This window comes from Gorilla gorilla, chromosome 7, assembly GCF_029281585.2.
Source record: "Gorilla gorilla gorilla isolate KB3781 chromosome 7, NHGRI_mGorGor1-v2.1_pri, whole genome shotgun sequence".
Classification (NCBI taxonomy): Eukaryota; Metazoa; Chordata; class Mammalia; order Primates; family Hominidae; genus Gorilla; species Gorilla gorilla.
This window is the reverse complement of record NC_073231.2, coordinates 38,181,044-38,196,777: the sequence shown is the minus strand read 5'-3', so window position 1 is coordinate 38,196,777 and position 15,734 is coordinate 38,181,044. Positions and strand designations below refer to the sequence as shown.

General features: G+C 35.1%; 1 long non-coding RNA gene across 1 annotated transcript in view; it reads right to left on the bottom strand.

Moving 5' to 3' along the window:
- The window catches only part of LOC134759017 (uncharacterized), a 51,865-nt gene extending 38,506 nt beyond the window's left edge, over positions 1-13,359 (bottom strand). Inside the window, exons 1-2 of the long non-coding RNA XR_010134862.1 lie at positions 13,263-13,359; positions 4,611-4,794 (exon numbers count right to left, since the gene is read on the bottom strand). This is a non-coding gene — a long non-coding RNA (uncharacterized lncRNA). The remainder of the gene's footprint in view (positions 1-4,610; positions 4,795-13,262) is intronic.
- Between the last annotated feature and the right edge of the window lie 2,375 nt (positions 13,360-15,734).

Sequence of the window (15,734 nt, the reverse complement as noted above, 5' to 3'; positions counted from 1 at the left end):
GGCAGACGGAGAGAAAGGTCAGTTTACCCACAAAGGGAAGCCCATCAGACTAACAGTGGATCTCTCGGCAGAAACCCTACAAGCCAGAAGAGAGTGGGGGTCGATATTCAACATTCTTAAGGAAAAGAATTTTCAACCCAGAATTTCTTATCCAGCCAAACTAAGCTTCATAAGTAAAGGAGAAATAAAATCCTTTAGAGACAAGCAAATGCTAAGAGATTTTGTCACCACCAGGCCTGCCTTACAAGAGCTCCTGAAGGAAGCACTAAACATGGAAAGGAACAACTGGTACCAGCCACTGCAAAAGCATAGCAAATTGTAAAGACAGTCGATCGTAGAAAGAAACTGCACCAATCAATGAATTAATGAGCAAAATAACCAGCTAACATCATAATGACAGGATCAAATTTCACACATAACAATATTAATCTTAAATGTAAATGGGCTAAATGTCCCAATTAAAAGACACAGACTGGCAAATTGGATAAAGAATTAAGACTCATCAGTGTGCTGTATTCAGGAGACCCATCTCATGTGCAGAGACACACATAGGCTCAAAATAAAGGGATGGAGGAAGATCTACCAAGCAAATGGAAAACAAAAAAAAAGTAGGGGTTGCAATTCTAGTCTCTGGTAAAACAGACTTTAAACCAACAAGGAAATTAATACATAGTGGGTAAGCACAAGTATTGAATAAATATTGAAAGCATGTTTTACAAGTGTATCAGAGGAGAAGGCAAACAAATGTGGAAAATTCTGTAAGACCAAAAAGAGAACACAACAAATCCTGACAAATGAGTGAGCACAGAAGCCTCTGGGTTTCTGGTCAGCCCAGAGGCTCACTTCAAGTGGGTCTTTACTCTGCAAGGAACAGGAGACAAAACCTAGGGCTCAAACACAGAAAATCATAAGATTGAAAATCTCTAAAGATTAGTCAACTTAGTAAAATGGGTAAACTAAACAAACATACATATATAAATAAGCAAATAAAAAAATTCTACCCTGCCAATAAAATGTGCTGTTTATGGCCTTTGGCTGTAGGCAGAGTGGGGAAATATTTCCTCCTTCAATCTGTTTAGATTGAAATGTAAACTGTTTCTAATGTGGCAATGAAACTGAATTTCAATAACATATATGGCTGAAAACTCCAAACTTAGGACTTTATTCTAAAGTAGCTCTGATTTTTTTAGTTCACTTATGCTCTTGGGAGAGGCAAATGAAGATCATTTCTGGAATATTGCAACTTAGTGCAGGACTAAAATAATTCCCATGGATAAGTTCCAGAAAAAATTAATTCACAAAAGAATATCACAGAAACAGGAGAAAATTCTGCTATGAAGAGTAAGCAGAAATAAAAAGCAACAGATTGAGATTAGTAAATAGTATAGTTATAAAATGACTCACTAAATTAAAGAAATAAAAGAGAAAAACATCTGTAAAAATATTTTGTACAATTTAACAACAAGAATGATAAAATTCTGGCAAGCTAATAATAGAAGTCAGCTTTTTAAAAAATCTAATAACATGCATACTTACTTAGATTTACATTTAGCTCTACATGACGGCAAACTCAAGATTACTGTCTTAAATATGATAATATTTATGTCTCTTTCATAAATGAAGTCCATAAATAGGAAGTTCACAGATGCTCTAGATGCTCAATAATCATCAGTTGTTCAGAAAGGTGCCTTCTCTCTGTATCCTCACATAGCAGTGAGCCAGAGAGAGAGCTTGGCTGTCTTCATCTTATTATAAGAATATCAATCCCACTACTGGGTCTACACCTGCATAACCTCATTCAAATCTAATTATCTTCCAAAGGCCCCATTTCCAAAGACTATCTGATATGGTTAGGCTTTGTGTCCCCACCCAAATCTCATCTTTAATTGTAATTCTCATAATCCCCACATGTCAAAGACCAGGTGGAGGGGGTGGTTTTCCCCCATGCTGTCCTCCTCCTAGTGAGTGAGTTCTCACGAGAACTGATGGTTTAAAAGTGGCACTTTCCTCTTTGCTCTCTCTCTCTCTCTCTGGCTGGAATGTAAGATATGCCTTGCTTTCCCTTCACCTTCTGCCATAATTGTAAGTTTCCGGAGGCCTCCCCAGACATGCAGAACTGTGAGTCAATTAAACCTCTTTCCTGTGTAAATTACCTAGTCTCAGGCAGTTCTTTAGAGCAGTATGAGAACTAATACACCATTACACTGGGAATTAAGACTTCAACATATGAATTTTGGGGAGACCCATTTAGTCCATAGCAGGAGCTATTTGTTAAACTAAAATAAATTAAATGCGGGCCTTCTATTATTATCAAATAATACAGACATTTTTATAAAACAGCATTTTAGCTCACCTAATGGAAAATAGAGAAACATTAAAGAATACACTTTAAATAGAAACTGGATAAGGAAGGCCACTGTATCACCCCTGTTCAGTGTTGTAACAGAAATCTGAACTGTATAACAAACCATATAAATTATAAATTATGAATGAAAGCATCAAAACTACAAATGTATTAATAAGACTCTCTGTATACACAGAGAGCCCCAATGAGTTCTTGAAATGATTATTATAATTAAAGAGACAGGCAAAGTTTCTAAATATAAGAATATGCAAAAATAAAATGTATTTCTCTACATAGAAAATAGCAATTAGAAACAAAATTTAAAAACTGACACTAAAAAGGGTTTCCAAGAAATAAATACAAAAGGAAGTACAAGATCTTAATGGAAAAATTTATAGAAGTTGGTAAAAAATGCAACAGAATACCTAAACAATTCAAGAAAGATAGCCAGTTCATGACAATTCAATCCAGAATAATCCATTAATTCACGGCAATTTAAATAAAAATTTTAATAATACATGTAAAGGAAACATAGATTGTCCAATAAAGGTATTATTTAATACTATATCAAAATTTAAGATAGATTAAAAATTAAATGTGAAAAGCAAAACTTGTAATATTTGTGAAGTAAATGTAGGTAAATCTTGCAATTAAAAGTACATTTTCTTTTTTTTGAAACGGGGTCTCACTCTGTCGCCCAGACTGGAGTGCAGTGGCGATCTCAGCTCACTGCAAGCTGTGCCTCCCAGGTTTGTGCCATTCTCCAGCCTGAGCCTCTGGAGTAGCTGGGACTACAGGCGCCCGCCACCACGCCTGGCTAATTTTTTGTATTTTTAGTAGAGACGGCATTTCACCTTGTTAGCCAGGATGGTCTCGATCTCCTGACCTTGTGATCCACCCGCCTCGGCCTCCCAAAGTGCTGTGATTACATGCGTGAGCCACTGTGCCCGGCCAAAAGTACATTTTTTTTTTTTTAAAGAACGAAAAGTATGAACAAGAAATAAAAGGCTTTATAAACATCTTTACTTTAAAATTGAGGTTACAGCTTCATCATAAACAGTTATAGTAAAGTGAAAAGCTAAGCCTCAAGGAGATCACTTAAACACATAAAATAAATAAGACATTTCTATTTTAAACAAAAATATTTCTGAAAACTATTAACAAAAGACGAATAATCACTTGGAAAAATTGGCAAGAAACACATTTGAAAGAGGAAATGAATGGCTAATAAACATAAGACACCCCACCTAATTTGTAAACAGGAAACTACTAATTAAAATCAATAAGATTATCATTTTAAACCTATCAGCTTAGCAAAATTTTAAGTCGGCTAATTCCAAGTATTGGTCAGGATGTAAGCTAATGCTCCTATCTGTACTTGCCGTGGCATTACCTTGTATAGCTAAGCAATTTCCTTCTAAAATAATACTTCTACTCCTTTGATATGTCCTAGAGAAAGTCATTGTAACATGTGAATGAAAATATATGTATAAAAATATTAATAGCAACATTTTTCAGGACAGGATAAAACTAGACACAACCAAAAAGTCCGAAATCAGCTGGATAAATTGTGTTATATTTGTAAGATAGAATACAAAACAGTTGTGAGAATGAATAAGTTAGTATTTCACACAATCACAAGGGTGAATTTCACAAACACAATGAAAACAGTAAGTTGCAAGAAAAACCATTTAATATTATTCAGTTTCAATACAATTAAAATAATACTAATCATAAATATTATCTTGCAAAACATAATTATGTGTAAAGGAATGATAAAATAAAAAATTCAAGATAATATTTACTTCTGGGTTGAATGTAGGCTATGCCGTCCAGGATAAGTGCATAGAGAACTTCAAGGTTTGAGTACTCATGAATATTTTAAAGCTGAGAAGGGAGTACATTAATATTCATTTTTTATTATTATTTAATATGAATAAAATATTTAATAACAAAAGAATAAGAAAAATGAACGCAGTAAATCTGCAAATACTGATATGTAAGGATTTAGTTTCAAAAGCAAATAACCAACTGAGAAAATATGGAATATACAAATGACATATTTGTCATGTTCATATAAATTGTTTTAGGGAATGTGACACAAAACCTTGGGATGCAGATTTTTGGTACTATTGGAATACAGAACTGGAGCTCTCTGGGAGGAAAATCATGAAATAGATAAAATAATACTAAAATTGCTTTTAGTGTAATTTTATGGTCAGGTACATATATTTTTGAATTCATTTAAAATAATAGTGGTAGTTACCTGGATGATGGAATAATGAGCCATTTTGTGATGTCTTTAGGTAGAGTTGAATTTTTAAAATCTTCTGAAATTGTGATTTAAAATGGTTTTCTCTAGGTAGTTCAACTGGAGAGAGTAAAAGGACTTAATTTTACATTTATACCCTTTAGGTTTTGTTTTAGTTTATTACTTTTTGCAGGAATTCCTGTTAAAAGAAAACAAATAATAGGCACTCATGCTGAGAGAAACCTGTCCTGTTGTTAATAAAATCTTTTACACTTGAGAGAAGTAAAATACCTGAACTTTCAAAAACTAAAGAAGATTTTATTCCCCAAAAGCCACGGATCCAGAGCAAAGAAAAACTATTACAGAATAAATTTGGCTGGCCACAGGCAAACAAATTGATTACATGCTTATTGGTGAACAAGTTAAAGCAATTCTTTTTTTTTTTTTTTTTTTTTTGAGATAGATTCTGGGTCTGTCACTGGGCTAGAGTGCAGTGGTGCCATCTCTTCTCACTGTAACCTTCACTTCCTGGGTTCAAGTGATTTTCCTGCCTCAGCTTCCTGGGTAGCTGGTACTACAGGTGCGTGCCATCAAGCCCAGCTAATTTTTGTATTTTTAGTAGAGACTGGGTTTCACCATGTTGACCAGGATGGTCGTGATCTCTTGACCTTGTGATCTGCCCGCCTCAGTCTCCCAAAGTGCCGGGATTACAGGCATCAGCCACTGTGTCCAGCTAAAGCTATTTTCTAAATAAGATTTGGTAAATGATTGTTAGAAAAATTTAACATTAAGAAAAGTGGTTTTATGGTGAAATTCTTTAACAGACTTAATTTTTCAGATTAGTTTTATGTTTATAGCAGAATAGTGCACAGTACAGAATTTCTCATATACTCTTTGCCTTCACAGAGGCATAGCCTCCCTCATTATCAATATCTCCACCAGAGTGGTACATTTGTTACAATTTATGAACCTACATTGACACATAATTATCACCCAGATTCCAAGACCATAGTTTGCATTAGGGGGTCACTCTTGATATTGTACATTCTATGGATCTGGACCAAAGTATAAGACAAGTATCTACCAGTATAGTATTATACAGGGTATTTCCATTGCCCTAAAAATCCTCTGTGTTCTGCCTATTCATCTGTCTTCCCCTCTAAGTCCTAACAGCTACTGACATATTTTTAGACATTTTTGCCTTTTCCAAAATGTGATATACTTGAAACCATATAGTAAGTAGCCTTTACAGACTAGTTTCTTTCAATTAGTAACATGAATTTATGTTTCCTCCATACCTTTTCATGGCTTGATAGTTAATTTTTTTTTCTAGTGCCAAATAATAGTCCATTATCTGAATATACCTTAGTTTATCCATTCACTTACTGAAGAACATCTTGGTTCCTATCAAATCTTAGCAATTATGAATAAAGCTGTTATACAAATCCATATGCAGGCTTTTGTGTGTACATATATATTCATTTTGGGAGAAAAAAACAAGGAACATGATTTCTGAATTGTATAATAACAGTGTGTTTGTTTATTTTATTTATTTATTTATTTTTTGAGAAATTGCCAAACTGTTTTCTGAAGTGGCTTTACCATTTTGCATTCCCACCAGCAATGAATGGTAGTTCCTATTGCTCCCCATCCTTCTCAGCATTTGATATTGTCAGTATGCTGAATTTTGGCCATTCTAATAGATGTGTAGTGTTATCTCATTGTTGCTGTAATTTGTATTTGTATTTCTCTCGTGACATATGAAGTAGAACATCTTTTCATATTTATTTGCCATCTATATATCTTCTTTGATGAAGTATCTGTTAAGGTCTTTGGCTCAATTTTAAAACTGCTTGTTTGTTATCTTATTGCTGAATTATAAGAATTTGTTTTATATTTTAATAGCAATTCTTTATATGACGTCTTTTGCAAATATTTTCTTCCAATCTGTGATTTGTCTTTTCATTCTCTTGACAGTGTCTTTCATAGAGTTTATTAATTCTTTCTTTCATGGATTGTGCCTTCGATGTTATTATTTCTAAAAATCATTGCTAAGTACAGTGTCATCTATAGTTTTCCTGTGCTATTTTTCTAGGAGTTTTATGGTTTTGTGTTTCACATTTAGGTCTGGGATCTATATTGTTAATTTTAAGGAAGTGTTTAAAATCTGGGTCTAGATTTATTTTTTGAATATGATGTCCAGTTATTTCAGCACTATTTGTTGAAAAACTATATTTTTTTCTTTTGTATTGCCTTTCCTTCTCTGTCTCTAAGATTGGTTGACTTTATTTATGTGGATCTGTCACTGGGCTCTCTCTATTCTGTTCCATTGATCTGTTTTTTTTTGACTAATACCACATTGTCTTTTTAATTTTATTTATTTATTTATTTATTTTTTGAGATGGAGTCTCGCTCATTGCCCAGGCTGGAGTGCAGTGGCATGATCTTGGCTCACTGCAAGCTCCACTTCCCGGGTTCACACCAGTGTCCTGCCTCAGCCTCCCAAGTAGCTGGGACTACAGGCGCTCACCACCATGCCCGGCTAAGTTTTTGTATTTTTAGTAGAGACGGGGTTTCACCATGTTAGCCAAGATGGTCTCGATCTCCTGACCTCATGATCTGCCCGCCTCGGCCTCCCAAAGTGCTGGGATTATAGGTATGAGCCACTGCGCCCGGCCCACATTGTCTTTATTATTGTTGCTTCATAGTAAGTTTTGAAGTTAGGTAATGTAAGTCTTCCAACTTTGTTCTTCAATACAGTGTTGGATATCCTGCCTCTTTTACTTCTCTATGTAAACTTCAGAATTAACTTGTCAATATCCACAAAGTAACTTGCTGAGGTTTGGACTGGAACTACATCAGATCTATAGATCAAGTTGGGAAAAACAAGCATCTTGACAATATTGATCTTTCCTGTTCATTAATATGGGACATCTCTCTATTTATTGAATTCTTCTTTGGTTTCTTTTATGAGAATTTTGTAGTTTTCCTTATACAGATCTTGTACATATTTTGTTAGATTTACACCTAAGTATTTATTTTTGGGGTGCTAATGCAAATAATATTGTGTTTGTAATTTCAAATTTTACTTGTTCATTGCTGGTATATAAGAAAGCATTTGACTTTTGTATATTAACCTTGTATTCTAAAAAACTTGCTATAATTAAGCAATTAGTTCCTGGAGATTTTTTTTGTCGATTCTTTTGGCTTTTCTACATAGATAATCATGTCACCTGTGAATAAAGACGGTTTCATTTTATACTTACCCATCTGTATACCTTTTGTTTATTTTTTTGTCTTATTTTATTAGCTAGAATTGTCAGTGATGCTGAAGAGCAGTGGTGAAAGGGGACTTTCTTGCCTTTATTTTAGTAGGGAATCTTTGAGTTTCTCACCATTAAACATGATGTTAGTGTAGGTTTGTTGTAGATACCCTTTAAGGGAAGAAGCCTCCCTGTATTCCTAGTTTAGTGGGGAAGTGGTTTTAAAAAAAATCAAAGTCAAATGATTCTACTTCCAGAAGAAAATCTCCTTGACCACTTGGCCCAAACCAATGCATATTATCTTATGAAAATGCAAGGGCACAGAGCCTGAAAAGGCTGGAGTAGCACCTGGAAAATATCTCTAATCTTCCTCATCAAAATTCCAGAGGTTTTGTCCTTCTTTCCTTCGCTAAGTCGTAGTTATACATCCCATTACTTATTTCAGTAAAATGCCCCATTTTTTCTGATAAATAACATTTTTTAATTTCATTTAGAAACAGGTGATCTCTCTCTTTTAGTCAAAAGAAACGTGCCCAATTCTCAAAGCAGTATCATATTCTTTCAGAAATAGCTTTGTTGATGTATTATTCACATACTATCCAATTCACCCATTTAAATTGTACAATTCAGTGATTTTGAGTTTGTCATAGGGCTGTGTAAAAATTACCCCAATCTGATTTTAAAATATTTTTGTGTCCCCTAAAAGAAACTCCGTTAGCACTCATTATTCCACACTTACTCAAGCCCTATGCAACTATTAATCTTTTACTTCTATATATTTGCATATTCTGACTGGATCTCTTTGCTTTTAATAGTTGTACATTGTTGCCATAACTTTATCACAAATTTAGTAGCTTAAAACAATTTTTATCTTACAGTTCTTTAGGTAACACATCTCAGAGGGAGTCTCATTGGGAAAGATCAAGGGCTGTGTTCCTTTCTGTAGGGTTTAGGGGAGAAGAAGTTGCTTTCCATTTTCCAGCTTCTAGGGGATGTCCACACCTGCTGATGGTTCTCTTCCTCCATCTCTGAAGCCAGTCTTGGCAGATCAAGTTCTTTTTACATTGCATCCCTATGACTTTTCTTCCGTTATCACACTGATGTCTACATGATTTCAACTCAAGAAATGGTCTCTACATTTCAAGACTCATCTGATTAGATCTGAGTAATCCAGGATAATCTTGTCTGAAGATTTTTTATTTTAATCACACTTGCAAAATCTCTTTATCCATGTAAAGTAAGGTATTCTCAGGTTCTAGGGATCAAGATGTGGACATTTTGGAAGGAGTATTATTCTGCCAGTTATATTTTTAAAAACCTTTTCAATTTTATACACATTGATTTTTGCAATTAATTCTTAAATTAGTCAAGGGGACAAAGATGAGGAAATATGCAGTTATAGTGTCCTTTATAATTACTTACATAATTACCTTTACTGATACTCTTTTTCTTATTACGTCTAGATCTGAATTACTATCTGTTGCTGAGTGCTTTCAGCCTGAGGAACTACATTTAGTATTTCCTGTAAGGAAGGTCTGTTAGCAACCAATTCTCTCAGTTGTTGATTATTTGGGAATATCTTTTTCTCACCTTCATTTTTGAAAGATATTTTGCTGAATGTAAGATTCTTGACAGCCATTTTTTTTCTGCACTTTGAATATGTCATCCAACTGCCTTTGGTATCTACTGTTTTTGATAAGAAGTCCAAAGTTAATCTTACTACAGTTCCCTTGTACATAAGTAATTTTTCTCTTGCAGCTTCCAAGATTTTCTCTTTCTCTTTGTCTTTCAACATTTCAATTATAAGGTGTCTCTCTCTAGATTTCTTTGAATTTATCCTACTTGAAGTTCATTGAGTTTCTTTAATGTGTACTATAATATTTCCAATAATTTGGAAAGTTTTCAGCCATTATTTCTTCAAATATTTTTTTCCTGTTGTTTTGTATTCCCATTACTACATTGGTGTATTTAATAGTGTTCCTTATTTCTCTCAGAGTGTGTTCATTTTTCTTCATTTTCTTCTCTTTCCTTCAGATTTCGTCATCTCCATGTATCTCTCTTCAAATTTATTTATGCTTCCTTCCACCAGTTCACATCTGCTTTTCAGCCCCGCTAGTGAAGTTTTCATTTCACTTGTACTTTTCAACTCCAGAATTTTCTTTTCTTTTCAATAATTTATATCTCTTCATTAGTATTCTGTATTTGATAACGTGTTGTCTTTAAATATCTTTTAAATTCTTTAAAAATGGTTTCCTTTAGTTCTTTGGACATATTTATGATAGACAATTTGAAATTTTTGTCTCCTAAGCCTACCACCTAATTTTCTGTAAAGGCAATTTTTAATGCCTGCTGCTTTTCCCCCAAGTGGGATGGGTCATATTTTCCTATTTCCTTGCGTATTTCCTAATGTTTTGTTGATAACTATACATTTTAGATAATATATTGATATAACATTGTATACTGACTTTCTTAGGAGTGTTGTTTTTGTTTTTTGCATAGTCATTTATCTAGGGACTTATTTTAACAAATTCTGTAAAGCCTTTTTCATCTGCCATGTACAGCCTCTGATGTATCTGCTAGAATTGTTAATTTTTTCCTTTTTGCTTATCTTTTATCCTGGCTCTCTGGGAGAAGCCTCTGGTTTGACAGCCTGTTTATTGATTAAAATTGTGTTTACGACCCCCAGTTGGTTAGAATTTTACCTATTACTGTTTTAAATACATGTGTAGCATAAAGTCTATGATATCAGTTCAGATATTTTATTTTATTTCATTTTATTTTGTCCTGTCTTCAGCTTGGAGGTTTTTCTCCCTGATTTCTTCTGGGAAGCATAGTCTTCCAGACTCTCAGATGACTGTGATATTATTTTAAATCTTGACTTCCCAGGTATATTTCCTAGATCAGAGAAGATCTTTGTTCACTCGGTATCTGGTCAGAAGTTATGTTTAAGCACTGTCATTTTTTTTTTTAATTTTTAAAAATCCAAATTTAGGTAAGGAGAGACTGTTTTGAAGGATTATTGCAAAGGGGAAGAAGGGACTATTGCAATACAGAGAATAAAACAACCATAGCAAACATCTTAAGGATTATGTGAAAAGAGTTATTCTTTTGTAGAGAGGAGTAAACAAGGCTAGAAAGAACAGGATGTTCAGATGTAAGAAGAAAGGGAGGCATGATGGGATAACAGATCAGAGAATGTTTTATCCTGATGTCAGTTTATTTTCAAGAGGAGAAATTTAGGAAAGGTTGCATGCCAGCTGAGGCTGAGAGTAAAATTCAGAGATCTGTAGGAAGGAGAGAAATCTAAAGTTTGCTTACAAGTATTTGGTTCTGATTGATTATGGGGACAAACAGTTCAGCAAATATATATGAGGCAAAGAATAAGAATTTAGAGTGTTTGTATCTAGTCTTGTAGTAGGTACACAAGAGGGCCATCCGTGAGTCCTATCTAAGTCACATGAGAAAGGGTACTTCTTTGCAGCAAGCCATTTCCAGAACATAAAGTGTGATGAATTTCTTTAACTACCCTCCTTTTGGTATTTATTGCTGTTTTCTAGGATCAGAAGAGCCTGGTATAATTAAACCTTGTTAGTTCCTGGTGCCATTTAGACTTCCATCCTATGCTGATGGGTCTATCTGTGGTTTGGGAAATGTTTTTAAGTCTGACTCACATTCTCTTCTGCTTGCTTCCTGAGTGGATGCAGCATAGTGCAAGGAGAAAGCCTTTCCACCCTTAGAGCTGATGATAATCACAGAGCAACCCTTCTTGGCTGTCTCTTTTCTTGGTTCTTTTTATTGAACTTCTGGTTTCTCTGCAACTTTACTTGTTTCAGAGTTACTGCCTCCTTGTAATTGCTTTCCACAAAGATAGCTATTGTTTCTGGCAACACTCCCATGCATAGAGATCTGCATCCACTGTTACAAATAAAGCCAGTCCGGTCAGGCAGAGCTGAAGAACTCCTCATCCTTATTACCTGTCTTTCTACCTGGGCAGAACCATTGTGCGACTGCACCACAGTTGGGGGCAGAAATCTGTTTCTCCCAGAGTGACATCCCTAGTCTACTTACTAGTTGGCACTAGAGTGTGTAAGGGGCAGCCCTTGATTGTCTTAGCTTGCCCTGCTTGGCACAGAACCTCCATGCTACCAGTGTGCTGGGCCCCAGTATCATCCGCCTTCTTTACTTGAAATAGGACTTCCACACTATGAGCGGGGGTGAAATAGAGGAAGAAAGTCCCAGGTCTTCTTCACCACATACCTTCCTAGAATAGAGCTTGTGGAGGTAGGAGGAGAAATGCTAGCAGCCTGCTCCTCCTGAGACAGAGAGATCCCTGTCTTCTTGACTGCACGTGCCTGGGGTAGAGCTCTTGTAATGTGAAGTTGGGAAATGGAGGTTGGTAATTAAAGAATCTTGGCTAGAATTCCACAGACTCTACTTGTTCTTAAAAAAATAAATAGTTTATCTTGAATGAATTTTTATGCATTTTTTCTGGTGTTTCTAGGACAATTTCCAGATGTTACATTATTTTTTAATAATTTTCATCTTGAATTGCTATTTTTTCTGGAGAGAGAGAATCTGCCAAGATCCTTTTTCATTTTTTTAGAATTACCCCAGCAGCTTATTCTTACTCTAGTTTCCTCTACTTTTTCCTTCCTTTAGCTTCTCTATTTTTATTTAAGTATTTATTTAAATAGTTCCTACTTTTTCCCCTTTCAAACTCTTCCCAAATTATTTAGAGGTCTGACAACTGCACTTTGCAAGGTCTGAACACAGCTTACCCTCAACTTTTGTATGTTAACTATTGTTGGTGATTTATAGGCCACTGGGCTTCTAACTTTTCAGGATTCCACATGAAAATACAGTATCCTTATCTGCAGGGAATATGTTCCTAGACCCCTGTTGGATGCTTGAAACTACAACTAGTACTGAATCTTATATATATTATGTTTTTTTCTATGCATTATATACTTGTGATAGAGTTTACTTTATAAATTAGACACAGTAAGAGATTAGCAACAATAACAAATAATAAAATAGAATAATTATAACAATATGCGGCATCACTACTCTTGTGCTTTGAGGCTACTATAAAGTAAAATAAGGGTTATTTGAACACAAGCTCTGCAATACCACTACAGTTGATCTGATAACCTAAACTGCTACTAAGTGACTAATAGGTGGGTAGTGTAGACAGTGAAGATATGCTGGGTAAAGGGAAGACTCGTGTCCCAGGCAGGACAGAGTGGTGATAGCGACAGGAGACAGAAAAATTCCTAGGCAGACAGAGACAGGTCTCAGATGAAGCCTGACCTTCAAGCCAAGGACAGCTTATAGCCTGAAAACCCGAGCTGACAGTTCCGAATAAAATTCATGACCACAGTAAGAACTTATATCTCCTTCTTACCCCCTCTCTCTTTATTGGTTCCTTCTGAATGATGCTTTTCAACCAATCAAACCCAAGCTGACAGTTCCAAATAAAATTCATGACCAGAGTAAGAACTTCTATCCCCTTCTTACCCCCTCTCTCTTTATTGGTTCCTTCTGAATGATGCTTTTCAACCAATCAAATGGTGCTCGTTCCAAGACCACCCATGGACCAATCAGCATACACTTCCCCATTCTAAGTGCGTAAGAACCCCGGACTCAGCCTCATAGATGGCTCTTCATTTTCACATCCCCTCTCAGTGCTGAGAACTTTCTTTGTGTTGCTCAGTAAAATTCTACTCTGCCTTACTCATTCTCTGGTATCCACATACCTTATTCCTTCTGGTTATAGGACAGGAACCTGGAACTCCCCGAAATTGCGGGAGCAAAAGAGGTGTAGCGCTCCTGCTTGCTGAGCAGCGGGTGGTGGGAGGGAGTTAAAAGAGCTGTAACACTCCCTCCAACTCCCCAAACAACGGTACAGAAGAAGCCGTTGGGTGCTACTTCCTCCCGCTCACCAAACTACGGGAGTGAAAAAGCCTTAACAATGGGATAGTGTGAGATTTCACTGCATTACACAGAACAGCACACAATTTAAAAGTTATGAATTGTTTATTTATGCAACTTTTAATATTTTCAATTATGGTTGACCATGGGTAAATGAAACCTCAGAAAATGTGAATGCGGAGGACTGCTGTATTTATCTTTAGCCCTAAATAGAATCATTTGTTATCTGTAATCTCAAATTTTCATTGTTTTAAATACATTTTATTCGTGTGTGTGTGTGTGTGTGTGTGTGTTTCACTCATATGCCTGCCTCAATGTATTCTAGTTAAAATGTAAGTTCCTAGGTTACAGAAGCCAGACCTACACATTTCTCTTGGTTCAATGGCTTGCACACTGTCATGAAGTAAAATCAGTGCTAAATGCCTGATTTAGGTGATGACAATGTTTAAGCTAAAATGGAGCATGAGGTAGTAGAATCTTTACAAGAATCTTTAACACCAAGTCACAAGACTCGACCTCAAGAAGAAATAGGTCCAGTATAATAGTCAACCTCCTCATAAAAAATGAAGAGTTCACTCGTTTCCGATTATTCCTTTAACATAGATTTATGGAAGAAACGTTTCCCATGGGAATGATCATTGTTTCACCTTCCTCACAATATTGTAGTGATTTTTCAAATGATAAAATAATGATTGTAAAAGTATTCTAAAAAAACTATTAAAATGTATAAATATAAGGTCATGTTATTCATCACAATTATTTTAGATAGTATATAGTTCTTATGACAACAACTAAAATCAGCATTTGTCTGGTGCACTCAGTTCACTATTTTTACACACAACTTGAGATTACAAAGAAAGTCAAACTATTAGAACCTATATACAAAACAAAACTCTCAATATGTGAAACATTACAGGCATGCTGTGAAACTTCTCTGTCCTTTATAGATGAGATACTATTTTGCTAAGAAAATTTATGATTATATTTTAGAAAGGACACTGGACTGATAGACAGCTCCAAGTCAGACCTTTAACATTCTTCATAGCCTTGGGTAAGTCATTTTAGCCTCACTTTCTCTGAGTGCAAATAGTACCTGTTTAGTCTAATTTGCAGGGTGCTTTGAAGGATCAAATGAAATTCGTGTGAAAAGATATTAAAGTTAAAAAATATTATATCCTAAATCTTTGGTGTTAGTCACTAACAGAATATATTCAGTCGAGTTATAAAATTCTCAGAGAAAAGCTTCAAACTAAATGTAAACTGTATTAGAAGTCTAGAAAAGTATTCCCTTGTTCATGAAAGGATAAACTCTTGGTTTCTGGGTAATAATAAGTAGAAAAGTTAACATCTATTGGAAGATGGTTCTCATAGAAAAATTGCAGGCATGAAAAAAGGAGCCAGAGGCAAAGCACTTAGAGACAGAGGCATTACCGTGTTGCTTTGGGAGCACATTCAGTCCACAGTGGAGCAGGATTTTGGCAGAGGATAAGGAGAAGAGATTACTTTGTATACATTTTCCTGCTGGATATGTGACATTTTGGTTCATTATTCACCCACTTTGTTAGTTTGATTACTACAGTGGCCTGAGAATCTCTGGAGAAAAAAAAAGGGAAAATAGATGAGCCAAAGATATTTGATATATTAGAATACAATTAATAGCAGCAGAAAGTAGTCTGCTGTTAGGGGATGTGGAAGAATAAATGGTTAACACATGCCCTGACAAGTTCTGCTGCTGCTTGAAGAATTCCATGCTGGCATTATCAGAAATGCAGAGTCATTGATTTCTGGGAGTAATAGATTTTTGCACCATTTTTTTTTTCAAAGAAGAGTTAGATAACTAGGAGGACTGATACAAGTCGTTAATATATTAATTATAATAGTCATTAAGTAATAGTAGTTTAGAACTTCACATGTAGTTTCACTTAATTGTTATGACAGTCCAGCA